Raw genomic sequence first — 13,718 nt, forward strand, 5'->3', positions numbered from 1 at the left:
AGGGAAACTCGGAACTAAAGTATAGCGTTTGACATAGAATGTATTATTATAGGACGATTCAAATCTACATGTTCTATAGCTGAGGCTTGTTTAATTATAACGGTACACATTTAGAACTCGTCTTTAGCCTGGTGTTAAGCTGACTTGAATTGAAAAGGCTGTGCGAAAAAAAAAGGACACGTTCATAAGGAAGGGTATGGGGACAAGCGCAAATTCGTATTGGTGTTACTTTTCCCTATTTATTCAATAGTTTCACCCAATGCATTAAAAAACAATGCGTGTTTGTGCTTGTCCTTATACCATTACATGTGAACGTGTCCTTCATTTCCCGGATACTTTCAATTTGAAATAGGAAAAAAATTGTACGCAGAGAATTAGAACAGCGTTGCCAAATTTCGCTACTTTACGCCAGATTAGCTATTTTAAAAGGCCGCGGCGAAACAAAAATGACGTTGGCTACTTGGCTACCTTTTGTCTATTGTTCTGGCCCTGGCATCAACAGATGATATACGCTACAACCGAACGCAACTATAGAAAAAAAATACACGTTCGGCAGCACAGTAACGCGGCTGCCTGAGGACTCGTTCAGGCTTGCTAGCTGCTATCCACCTCACGCGCTCTTAGCTGTATAGGTGGCGCCACCCTAGGCGAACGTTGGCGAAATGTGGATGCGGGCAGCAAGCCTCGCGCAAAGCGCACACACCTCACTATTTTTGCAGATATCTTTTTTTCATTCTGGTTAAATAGTCTGACTGCTCAGTGTGCTACACTTGTCAGGCATGGCGTTTCTTATGTCGCTTGTTCTGTTTTATTTATTTGGAAATGACAGGCCCGCTTTTTATCACTGCGTGCACGCACGAAGTACTGCATGCACTTCTTACGTGAGTGCGTCTAAGCTGCTGTTTGCCTGATTTGTTGGCACAGGGGCAATAAAAAAATTTGCATCCGAAAAGTCCAGCAGGTCTTGTGCGGCACCTTCATTTAGTTTAGGTTGTAAGTGCCGAAGTGCCAGCAATGAAAATGTGAAATTAAATATAAACCTACCGGGATCCATCAGGTCACCTGATATATATATTTTAATGTGGAGCATTTTTTAGTCGCGCGATGTCCTGCTTCAGCCTCAGTGGCGGCGCCATCCACACCCCACTGCGCATGCTCGCGTCTCTTGCCGCATGGTCGCGTCTCTTGCCGGCCCAGAAAGACACCCACAAAGCCGTTGCTCCCCTCCCCCTCTTTCGCCTCGTAAAGCCAATGGAGGCAGCGTCTGCTAGTAAAAAAAAAATAACAACTGATTGCACTGCACAACCGTTATCTGGCCACCTCGTGTATGTAGGCACTGAATCTCGGTTTGACAGTTTAGTCCAGGGCACCTTTACTTGGCTTTCGCTTGCCGTTGAATGCAACACCGCTCATTCTTTCAATGAATAACAATAAAGACGAAATAGCAATGAATCATTCCCAAACCCAATAGCGCAACATTTACGCGACACCCCCCTGCACTCTGCTACGTCTTTACTCGCGTTCCCCCTGGGAAAAAATACGGGCGACATTTTTACAAAACTTATATTATAAATTTCGCTGTGATGTATATTTTTGTATTTTTAGGCGTCTGAATGTGGTGATAATTCAGAGAAACTGAAATCATGTTTGGCTAATTTTCTGGCTCCAAAATAAAATAATTGTTGCCGCTTTGCCACCGTTCTGGCTACTTTGGTTATTTGGTGGCTCTTTTTTTCTTTGAGGATCTGGCAACCCTGGTTTAGACGAAATACCTACTTCTGTTCGATGCGTGTAAAAGGGGCCTTTCAGCAGGCAAATAAATAATGAGTGAAGTTATGCTGTATTGGTGGATATAAAACAAATAATCGGTATCCAGCACAAAAAATTTGCTGGCTAACTTTAGCGCCTTGACAAGCAACATATAGCGAACACAACAAGCAGCAGCGCGTAATGCTACATTGTGTTAGCAAGTTCAGTGCTTATCTTGAGTTACATGTGTCCTGGTTCTGATTTTACTGCGAGCCCCGCCGTAGTGGTAAGGTATTCGGCTGCTGACGCGCAAGTCGCCGGATCAAATCCGGCTGCTGCGGCTGCGTTTTCGATGGAGGCGAAAATTTCCTAGGGCGGAGTGCTCGAATTTGCGAACACTCTAAAAAAAGAGCGAGTAAAAAGGGTGTCTTTTTGTCCCAAAACAATAATCGTCATCTATCATGTGTTCCATTCTTGCGCTATTGCCCCGCGCCCGGTACTTTCCGGTCACGATCGACATGCCCATTATCAGGGTTACCTTGCATTCTCGATAGGAAAGTGGCCAGCGCCGAGTTTTCAAGAAAGGAAGCGCACGCAAGCCTGGTGACGATTATTGTTCTGGGACAAAGAACACCCATTTACTCAATATTTTTTTAGAGTGTACACGTTAAAGAACCCCAGGAGGTCGAAATTTCCGGAGCCCTCCACTACGGCGTCTCTCATAATCATATATGGTGGTTTTAGGATGTTAAACCCCAAATATCATTCATGATTTTATCGAGAATCGGCGTGTTAGTGATAATATAAACATTTCTGGGACGGAACGTGCCAGAACAGCGATTTTGGTTATGAGGCATGCGTACTAGGGCCTCTGAAATAATTGTGACCATATAAATTTGATTATCGGCATTCGACACCAGAGGGGCGCCCAGGTTCCACGAAATGATTATGAAGCACGCAGTTGTGAGTGACTTTGAGCTATTTTTTGCCACACGGTGTTCTTTAACGTGCCCTAAATATAAGAAGGCGCTCTTACGTTTAGCTCCCACTGAAATATGGTCGCCATAGCCGAGAACGAATGCCGCGTCCTCGGGGACAACACGACGCCTTAGCCGTTAAGTTATGATGGCGGATACCAGCGCTGTCATCACGTTTGTGTGGTGTGCGTCCCCCCGGACTGACTTACTTACATTGTGCCAATATATATACGATAGTCATTCTTTAATAGTTAACCACTGCTACAAAGTTATTGTTCGTTTCAAGAAACGCCTAAAAGTATAGAAACTTGCCCGAATATTATCGCCTACTATATAGTGAAAAAACTTGGTATACTCAGATGCGTGCGCGGCGCCAATTGTGGCGTCAGATGACGTCACCAGAGGACGTGTGACGTATGACATGACCACTTGACACCACAGTCGATAACGCTGGAACTCATGCAACATGTCATATTAAGACAGCTGACACTCAAGTTGACCCTACGATGAGACTCCATTCTTTGTGCATTCATTTATTCGTCGACCACGTTCGCTGATGACATTGTGATTTGAGGATTGCTTTTACAGCGAGAGCTGTTATGAGATCACAACATGAGTCACGTGCGCGCCGTAATTTTCTGCCGCCGCCGCCAGTGTCCGTAACCGCTATCGGAAGAAATAAGAAAAAAATTCAGTAAATAAAATACCCAAAGAAACAATAGGGAGTCAAACCCGGGTACCGTCCATGCCAGCCCAGTATTCTACCACTGAGCCACGCCAGTGCTTAGAACTCTTTTGCAAATAAGCCCTAGGCAGTCTTGATGTCGGGAAACGGATCGCGTCCTTATGAGTAATAAAGCGTTTCAGAACATGAAAGGAACAACAAAGTGTCAGATAATGCAAATCAAGCAACGAGTGGGTTGGTGAATGCTTTAACTTATTATCTTAATCTTGATCTTGCTGATCTATTAAATGTGGTGCATACCCACTGTGAGAAATCGCGGGGATGACAAAACCTTCTGGCATAGTTCTTCAGTGTCGTCAGCCACAGAACACCTAAATTGCACGCACTTGCTTGCAACTGTGCCAAAGGTACCACAAATCTCCGAAGCATGACGAAGAATGACGAAGAATGGCATACGCGTAGTGAATGCCTGCCTAATACACCCTGACTCATAGCGTAGTGGGTACGCTGCGGCTGTGCTTGCAGCAGCTAAACCCAAAGAGTGTTAAAGAAAAGGCTCTTAAAGAGCTGCTCTTCGAACTTTTAATGTGACATTGCGGCGCGTTCAGCACAGGCCTGGTGGTTTTCTTTTCACAGCGAAAGCTGTTATGAGATCACTTTTGGGGTCACGCGCAGTTGTTGTCCGCCGCCACTGCCGCTGTCTAACCACATCGCGCGAAATTAGAAAAAAACCTTGCACCAATGACAGTGTGGGGCTTGAACTCAGGTCCTCTGGGTGCCAGCTCAATATTGTACCTTTGAGTTACGCCGGTACTTGAAACTCTTCGTCAAACTTGCCTTAGGCAGGCATGACTTAGCATTATTGGCACAGCAGGGCTTGAACCTGGGTTCGCTGGGTGCCAGCCCAGTATTCTACCACTGAACTACACCGGTGCTTGTGACTTTTGGTCTAACTTGCCTCAGGCAGGCTTGATGTCGGGAACGCAATCGCGTTATCACGATTTTTAAAGCGTTTTACAATAGCGAAAGAACAACCAGTCGTCGAACAATGCGCATAACGTAACGAGTGGGCCGTGCAATGCTCCAAACCATCACAAAAGCATGTTCTTGTTCCCCTATTAACTGTGGTGCATACCCACTTATGCCATAATTCCTAATCCTCGTAAGCCACTGCATGGATAATTGGTACAAGATGCCTTGCAAGTGCTCAGCGGATACCACGCTTCTCAGAAGAATGACGAAAAATGGCGTATACGAATGCTGGCTCACTACCGAAAAGTTTTTCAATAATGACCTAGTGGGTACCAAGCAAGTGTGCTTGTGGTAGTTACCCAACGATTGTTTTGAAATGGCTGTGAAAAGCCGCTCTTCTAGCTTTCGCTGCGCTGCGCCTACCGCGCAGGCCTGGCGTTTCTTGGTCAGCTGTTATAGGCAAGAGTTACATTAAAAAGCTTTCTCTTTCAAGATTTCCCAAAATGTTGTGACACTAAAAAATCTCGGTCTATGAGAATAACCATGTTACGTTTCCTAGGAGACGATATAAAATTGCGCTCCATGGGGTTCCCTCTGTGCTATTCGCATAGCTATATATCAGGACGACAAATCAAATAACTAGCTTATTCAAAGTGTGGACGAGCTTGACGTATGTCTCAGTGCCGCCGCATCGGACCACAAAAGAGAACTACACAGACGGGCTGCTAGTGGCGCGACTTGTAGATGCTCAACTAAATCACTGCCGTCTCCAGGCCTAAGTAATGACCCATCGATTAGTCTGGATCGAACCCAACAGGTGGGACACTTTCTGAGTGCCTTCGTTTTAAAACTCATGCTGCAAACATATCCAGCTCTTCATTAAGTTAATTCTCTCTCTCATGCTTTTTGACTGCTGAGGACCACTAGCATATGCTATGGGCTATATGCTATCGGCATATGCTATGGGCTACATGAATAGGTGGTCCACACCTTGTTTTCGAGAGAAAAGTTATATATGGTGCACGACTCTACAGCATTGAAGCTTATGAGAATATTACGGGCCATACACATGACCGTTCTCTGTGCCACACTAAAATACTTCGTAGGAGCGAAAAACAAAACGTCATTTCCCGCGACGGTTCCGGGTTCAGCTGTGGTCGACACTTCTGTGTACAAAACGCGTGTTAGTACATTGCGTCAAATGTTTTATACATGGAAGAACTTGGCAAGTTGGGGTATATGCGGTAACTACAGTAGCATGGGGGCAACATGTAAGAAAAAAAGTGAACGAAGAATAAAATTAACTTTCATAGCTATCAGGAATAACAGATATGAGAAATGTATTGGCTTGAAATTGTACCGAAGAGCGTATCTTTTGCATAGCGCACGTGAAGCTAGTAATAAGAAGCTCTTTTACAGCGCGAACAGTCCAGTTGACCTTCCATGAAGCACATTTCCTTTTAGCGTCGTTGATGACAGACATCAGGACGTCTGGGTACCGTCTTCATGTTCTCTTCGCCATTTGCTCGACAAGAGGTTCAGAGAGAGTGACGTCCGGGAATACGAAACGTAAGAAATCTCGGCGAAACATATGCCCCTTTCCCGCTTATGAACATTACTGCGAAAATGTTAAGGTATGTTTCCTACTACTTGAAATGAGGTTGACATTGTATAGTGCACCCTGTTACAATTTGAGCTCTCGACACGTTGTCGTCATAAACTATAAAAATCTTCGAAACATACATTAGTTTTAATTTGGAATTCCGCTGAACACACACACGTGCGCATGCACAGAAGCACGCGCAAAAAAAACAAAAAAGACACGCAGATCTGTTTCCTCTCGGGATGCCAAACTCATGGCGTAATGCGTGCAATAACAGTAAATTTAAAGGAACGCAACAACGACTGCAGTGTAATCCAGCCTCTGCTCTAAGCGCTGAATCCTGATCGCTTCTGTATTTAGTTTATAGTACTTCTTGCGAACGCTCATTAAGTACATACGTCGTAGCTAAAAAGGCGCAGCTGCGTCTACAAGCACAAGGGAACTAGGTGTTTCAAAACAAAGTTGGGCGTTGGTGTAAAGTGCCTATGTTTTTTTTTCACATTATTTTCCCCAAAATTACTCTCTCCAGCAGTGAGGTCAACATTACCTTCCTCGAAGATTCTAGCACTACGTAAAAACTGTGCCACTCATATTAGCCATCGTTGCTACAATGCGAATGACTAGCATCGTTTTAAAATACATCATGTACTATAGCCATGAGTGATCGTGTCACCGAATACGTTAAAAGCGTGTTTTTCTAACTTCCGCTTGTCTGCTAAGCAACGTGGAACCCAAAAACGAGGAAATCATTAGCTCGTGTTAAACAACCGGAGAGTGGAACGACTGGAGTAGAATTAACACTACCGACATCACGCAATAGTTGTCATAATCATGACATAAAATGCATGTCAGCATGACGAAAAAAGTCGTCAACAAAGGTTGTGTGCTCGAGCTGGCGTTTCCACAAAAGCACTTGTCTTCTTCAAGCTTACAACTGAACTGTATAGTGGCCATAACTTCTATGGTCTGGCTGCTAGAAAGGTAAGTTCACATGCAGAAACGTTGGCATAAGCACACGGATTATGTTTACGGATTTTTTCAACGCAGGGTTCCATCTTGCTGCTATTTTTAGTGTTAGCTTGAGTCCTATAGCGGCTGTTTCTTTTAAATAAACGTGTTCGTCCACCTTGTAATGCCTTGCATTATCTCAAGGATATAGTGTGGCTAGTTACTATAACAGCAAAGTGCTTCGCACAACACTGCAGTACGGGAGATGAGATTTTCAAAGACGTTAGTCTTTCCTGGAAACCTTCGGCGCAAAATTTTTGATATGTCTATCTGTCTGTACATTTGTCTTTTTGTCCACCATTAACGGTACTTTAAATGGCATCAAAGTGACCAAACAATACTACAAACCGCCGACCCCACCCGCAGCGCCCAACAATATTCCTCAAGGTTCAGCCTTCATGCTTGTGCGATTGACAATTAAAAAGCAATTATTGCGCATATCTTAGGCACTAGAACAACACGCCAATATTCTGTAAGTGTGTCTCTTACTAAAAAGGGCATAAATAAGTAATTTTAAAGATCGTAGCTTTTCTAACGCTGCACTTGCACGAAACGGCAGGTGTTTGCAACGTATTGCTAAGACAACACGGTGGTGGCACCTACCCGCCGCCTTGCGTCCTACACTTTATCACTTCAGAGACGGGCGCGCATACCGATCTCAGAGCCACGCGCTTTGTTTTCCAAGAAAACCGCCAAATGGAGCTCATGTCTCACGTGTGACGTGACTTGATACGTAAGTTCGCCTCCGCTGCACGCCCGAGGCACTCTAACACAGCGCCTCCAGAATACCATTCACCGATTTTCTTGCTCAGAACATTAAATAAATGTTTTGTTCACTCTCTCCACGCCCCAGACTATCGTCTTTCAACGACGTTTGCAGATAACGTGTAGATACTGGGCTAATTTTTTTTCTTAGCGAACTTCAGTGACTTTGAGCGTATCTATCTATCTATATATCTGTCTATCTATCTATCTATCTATCTATCTATCTATCTATCTATCTATCTATCTATCTATCTATCGATCTATCTATCCAGCCACCTACTACTTTTAGTTCTCATGGCTGTTTCAATGAAGGGATCTATACCAAAATTGGTATGGCATGACATGACTATATGGCGAGCATAAGTGACTAGTCAAATTGTAAAATTCCTTACTCGTATGTCATATATGTCATAATTCACGCGTCACTGTCTTGCTGGCGCTGTTGTGGTTTCGTTAACATGACAATGCAAAACTGTTATGCTATGACATGACTGCGTGGCGAACATAAGTGACAGGCCCTAACGTGGAAATCTTGAAAAACATGTCATGTAGGTCATGACTACAAGCCATGCACTCATGGTGCGGTCGTTTTGCTAGCTTAACCTACACCAAATTTTGTAATACATGACGTGAATGGATGACGAAGGTATATGACTGGTTAAAACACACTATTCATGATATGCGTGTCATGTAAGAACATGAATACATGCAACGCTCATGAAGCTCTCGCGGCCGTATCGCTAGCTTCACATGCACCAAATTCGGTATCACGTGACATGCATGGACGATGAAGGTAAGTGACACGTCCAAACATGATAATCATGATGTCCCTGTAATGTAAAGCATAACCATACGCTACCTTCACAGCGCGCTCATGGCCATTTTGCTATAGCTTCAGATATAATATATTTTTGTATTAGGTGACGTGAATGGACGACTCACTAATGTCAGGCAAGAACATAATAAAAGTGACATAAAAGTCATGTACGGCAAAATTTACATACCTACCACTGTTGCTAGTGGTATTGCAAACGTTAGTGGTGCCATCGTTACGTGACTATAAACAACATACTTGCATATAATGCAGAATGCTCAGTGCGTATAACGTTTCTAAATATGTTTACTGTGTACTAAATCCGCACGCCTCACTACGTTGCACTGATTTTAAAGTGACATATCAACCTTCCTCATTTGTGCTTCGAATATCATCGATAGTCACTCTACGTGGGATCTGCCAATTTCTTTTTTTCTATTTTCTATTGTACAGTAAGTTTATCTGTTTAGGCTTTTATTTTCGATGTTTTTACAGAGTCTGCAAGATCATTCACGTTAAATATGCTGGAATAACGCTCAGTTGCGAAACAAACTGTGACACTCATTCAGTGGAGCAGTCACTCTGAAAATGTACCTCACAAAAATTTAAAGCCATTGCTCCTGTTGTTCTAAAGGACAATGAAGTCTTCAATACACGTCATCAGCAGCGACACTACGCACACATAGTACATCCGCAAAAATTGGACGCTGTCCGAAGAGGCGATAGCTGGCTAAATTACCTGCCTGGAGGGTGCTTTGGGAACCGCAGCTGTTTCGTCGTGTTGTCCTAGGCGCATTCTCATCTAACCACGCACTCTCGTATAAGGTTTCACGAAGAAGTGAGAGTTAGTCTTCTTAGCTCAACGTGATTGGACCTTTGTTTGTGCGTTGTTGCTGGCGAAGACGCAAGCAGTGGTTGCGAGTAGGCCGTGAGATCGCTAGAGGAATGAACTAAGGACGGCGTCCTGCGAAGACAAACACTGGCTTGTTGGCAATGCTGGCTCTTGTAAGGCTTACGAAAGACTGGCTTCACTTCATAACTCGAACGCCCTTGAGCTGCCATCCGGCAGCGTCTCTGAGTGACCGGTGTTCGGGAGCTGGGTACAAAAAGCAAGCCCCCATAAGGGCGCAGATGCGGCAAGATAGCGTGTATTGCTGTCGCCGCTGGGCGCCACTCAGCCTGACCGCGAGCGTTCATATATTATGTGGTGCACAGTGGCGGCATCGGCACTTGTTGTTCGCGAACTATCGGAGTGGGCCGAAATCATCACGATTGTTTCTTCAGCCACTATCTAGCTGTTCATCTTTGTGTCATATAGTAAGACCACATATATAGTGGACAAGAGCGTTAAGTTTAATAAAATGATGGTGGCTCAACGCATTCGTTCCCTTCGTGCTTCGTGCGGCTGCACACCACTATTCCGAGAGACACGTGTGTTGGGACGAAGCAGGAATAAGTTAGCACGTGTAGTACTGGAGGCATACCACATACATAGGAAGGGGAACGAATGCGTCAGTGTTCTGTTGACCACTTTGTACAAGAAGGGATACCTGTTTCTAGGTAGCGCTGTGCGATAGCTTTCTTCTGTGTAGATTTTCGTGTGTGCAAAGTGATAGTCGCTTGTACTGCACCCCCTCCTTGTGCGCATACTAGAAGCATATATGTTTGGGTGATGCGAGGAAAATAAACGATTTGAAAGTCTGGTGCTCTATCCTGTCTCCTTCTTTTTTCGTTGCTAGTATCTGTTGCGCCATCATCATTTCATAAAGCTATGCACCAACACGCTCTAAGTCACACTCCGCTAAAGAATATTTCTTCTACTTTGGGCTCGTTTCTACCCCCTCATTTCTTTAACCAAGCACCTCCCTTTGTTCACATCATCGCTTCTTCGGTATGCCGTGCAAGGTTCATCGGTTTTTGTTTGAAAAAAGGTTTCATTCCCCATGAAGTACTATTTTTTTGGGGCATGAGCAGACCTCGTTCGGCCATGTGAAACGTATCTGCAAGATCTTGAAGTCTGAGCTATTGAGACAAGTGCGTTTGTACCAGGATATGCTGCAACCTTTCTGCTACTCACGCTTTCCCGGAAGTGTGGCCTCGTCGCACTTGGAGTGTTTTCAACGCTTGGCAGCTGACACGACTGAGTACTGGTGGCGTTGCATCCTGGTACGTCTTCCAAAGTGCTCACGTAAGTCACCTCTAACGTTTCACGACGTGCATATAATTGGGAATGTTTCTAATCCCGAGGAGGTAGACTCCGTTCTTAAGAAAGGACCGAAGTTTTGCCTACAGCCTGAAGTCCCTGTACATAAACTTTTGGCTCTGAACCGGCGCGTTTCCTTTAGAGCTGAAGAACAGGACCATGGTCGTTGCCTTTTCGAAGGAGCTGACACAATTCTCAGGAGTCAGAGTACTGTTGGACAAACAATTTCGACAGAAATGGTCGTGTCTGTTAAAGAAATTGAACTATTCCTTCTCCAGTTGGACAAGGAAGGAAACTTTGTCGTTTTACCGAAAAACCTATACTGAAAGAAGACCTCTTTTTCTATTGAGAAGAACTTTGTCCGTTCATCAGTGAAGCCTACGACGGTAAAAAACTTTGCTGTATTTTTGTGCAAGGAACTACATTTGGGCCAGCTAGCAAAAGCTATTGGCGAGTGCAAAAGTATTACCCTTTAAATGTTTTTTCTCAGTTAAAACACACAAGCCAGAAAGGCCGTTCAGTTCTATTTTCACAGAAGGGGGCACATGGCAACTTCAGGTCAGTCGCTTCTTGTTTAAGCACCCTATAAGCTTTGCTTTGATGACCCGTTTGCCACAAAAAATTCAGCCGTGGAGACAAATTTTTTCTGAAAAGTGGAATTGTTTTCGGTGGATCTTTACTTTCGATGCTGAGGACCTATTATATTCTGTGCCGCAAGTTGAACTTCTTCGCTGTGTTAAATAATGCATTGATGCCAGTAGTAGCACTGACTTCATGAAATATTGTTGTTTATTAGTTGACAATTTCTTGTCGCTGCTTGAATTTTATTTGAGAAGCACATTTATTTTCTTAATGACTCAGTCTATGTACAGCGCAAACGCATTTTCATTGGTTCATGTGTGGCTCCTGTCCTATGTAACATCTTTTTTTTCATCTATTGACCAGACACTTGCTAAAATCCTCTACTCGAAACTTTGTCCCATAGTTTTTCAATACGTTGACGATTTTTTTGTATTTTTAAACAGCCCTGACATTTTGACTGCTTGTGACGATGTAAAAATTATTTTATCAGTTTTTATTCAGCAGGGACAAGGCTTGACATTTACGCAAGAGCTACCTCTAGACAATTGCTTGCAGTTTTAGACAAAACCTGTCATTAAACGCTGCGCATTCGTGTTGGATGTACAGCCTCCGTGCACGCAAAGACCTCTTGCCTTCCGAATCAGCACACTCGAAAACCGTAAAAAGAGCTATTGCAACAATCTGTCTCCGGTCTGCGTTGCTGAAGTCGTGCGATGACACCATGGACGACAGTTTTCAGGAACAGATGTCAAGGCCGGTTTCAGCCGGTTTCCCTTCGGTGGTCTTAACCAGTGTGTCCGAATCGCTGCTACGGAAGCTTAAAGGATGCAGCGGACAACCCGAGGTGGTGCGGAAAAAAAAAGCACTGGTTCTGCCTTACATGCACGAAATTGCTCACAATTTGAGGAAAAATGTTGTAGGCCCGTGTGCTAAGATTTGGGTGCACGTTAAAAAACCCCAGGTGGTCTAAATTTCCGGAGCCCTCCACTACGGCGTCTCTCATAAAGATATGGTGGTTTTTGGACGTATAACACCACATATCAATCAATCAACCATTTGAGGAAGTTGCAAACAGGCATGGCGTTATAGTAGTCTTCTCAGCACCGAACAAGCTGCCGAAGCTCTGTGCCCGAGTTTTTCCCAGAAAGCGAACCTTTCATGCGAAAAAGAAGCACGCCCGGCCGGTTCAGCGTTGCATAGTTGGCATTATTTATTCAATTCAGTTGAGCTGTGGTGAGGTGTATATAGGCGAAACAGGAAGCTGTGTTAATGATCACCTTGGGGAGCATATCTTATCAATTATGAATGGCATGGGTTCACACCTGCCGTTACATTGTGCTTCGTGCGGCTGCACACCACGATTTCAAAAGACACGTGTGTTAGGACGAAGGAAGGACACGTTAGCACGTGAAGTACGGGAGGCACACGACATACGAAGGAACATACAGTGTCCGGTCGATCACGTTGTACAAGAAAGAAAACCTGTTTCTAGATAGCGCTGTGCGATAGCTTTCTTCTGTTTAGGTTTTCGTGTGTGAAAAGTGATAGTCGCTTGTACTGCGCCCCCTCCTTGTGCGCATACTAGGAGCATATATATTTGGGTCATGCGAGGAAATTCAACGAGTTGAAAGTCTGGCGCTCTATCCTGTCTCCTTCTTTTTCTCGCTTGTATCTGTTGCGCCACCATCATTTGATTAAGCTATGCACCAACTCATCCAAGGTCACACTCTGCTAAAGCGTTAAGTTTAGGCTTCCCACGAGTACCGAGTAATAAATCGAAGGGCATCTGCATGCATCGTAGAGCAAACTCCATTGCTGTGTTACGCGGTTTCGCAAAGTTATTTAGCCGCAGAGCAATAAAGAAGGGGGGAAGAAAACATTTCGTCGTTCTTCCAAGTGATTCTGGAGCTGGTCTTAAGAAACATGAATTCCCATAATCTCATCGACGTACCACTCATGAAACATGAGCACTATATTGAGATCTATCACATGTTCTTTTGTTATAAAAAGTCTTATATAAACGCAGTTATCTGGTGCGGCATACATATGTGCGTTCCTGAGTATTCCCCGTACGTTTCTCGTTGAGTCATTTTTTATCCATGTGATTGCAAAATGCACAGGACTGATTAACAAGAGGTTTCGTGAAAATAGGTCGATAGCATGCAAACCGTTGAAACAACGGCATTGGTAAATGATGCTATTGAGCCCCGCCGCGGTGGTCTAGTGGCTAAGGTACTCGGCTGCTGACCCGCAGGTCGCGGGATCGAATCCTGGCTGCGGCAGCTGCATTTCTGATGGAGGCGGAATCGTTGTAGGCCCGTGTGCCCAGATTTTGGGTGCACGTTAAAGAACCCCAGGTG

General features: G+C 44.4%; 1 protein-coding gene across 1 annotated transcript in view; it reads left to right on the forward strand.

The window, feature by feature from the left end:
* Ac76E (adenylate cyclase type 2 Ac76E) overlaps positions 1-13,718 on the forward strand; it is a 770,909-nt gene that overhangs the window by 241,616 nt on the left and 515,575 nt on the right. The gene's annotated exons all lie outside the window — the stretch shown is intronic.

This window comes from Rhipicephalus microplus, chromosome X (assembly GCF_043290135.1).
Source record: "Rhipicephalus microplus isolate Deutch F79 chromosome X, USDA_Rmic, whole genome shotgun sequence".
Lineage (NCBI taxonomy): Eukaryota > Metazoa > Arthropoda > Arachnida > Ixodida > Ixodidae > Rhipicephalus > Rhipicephalus microplus.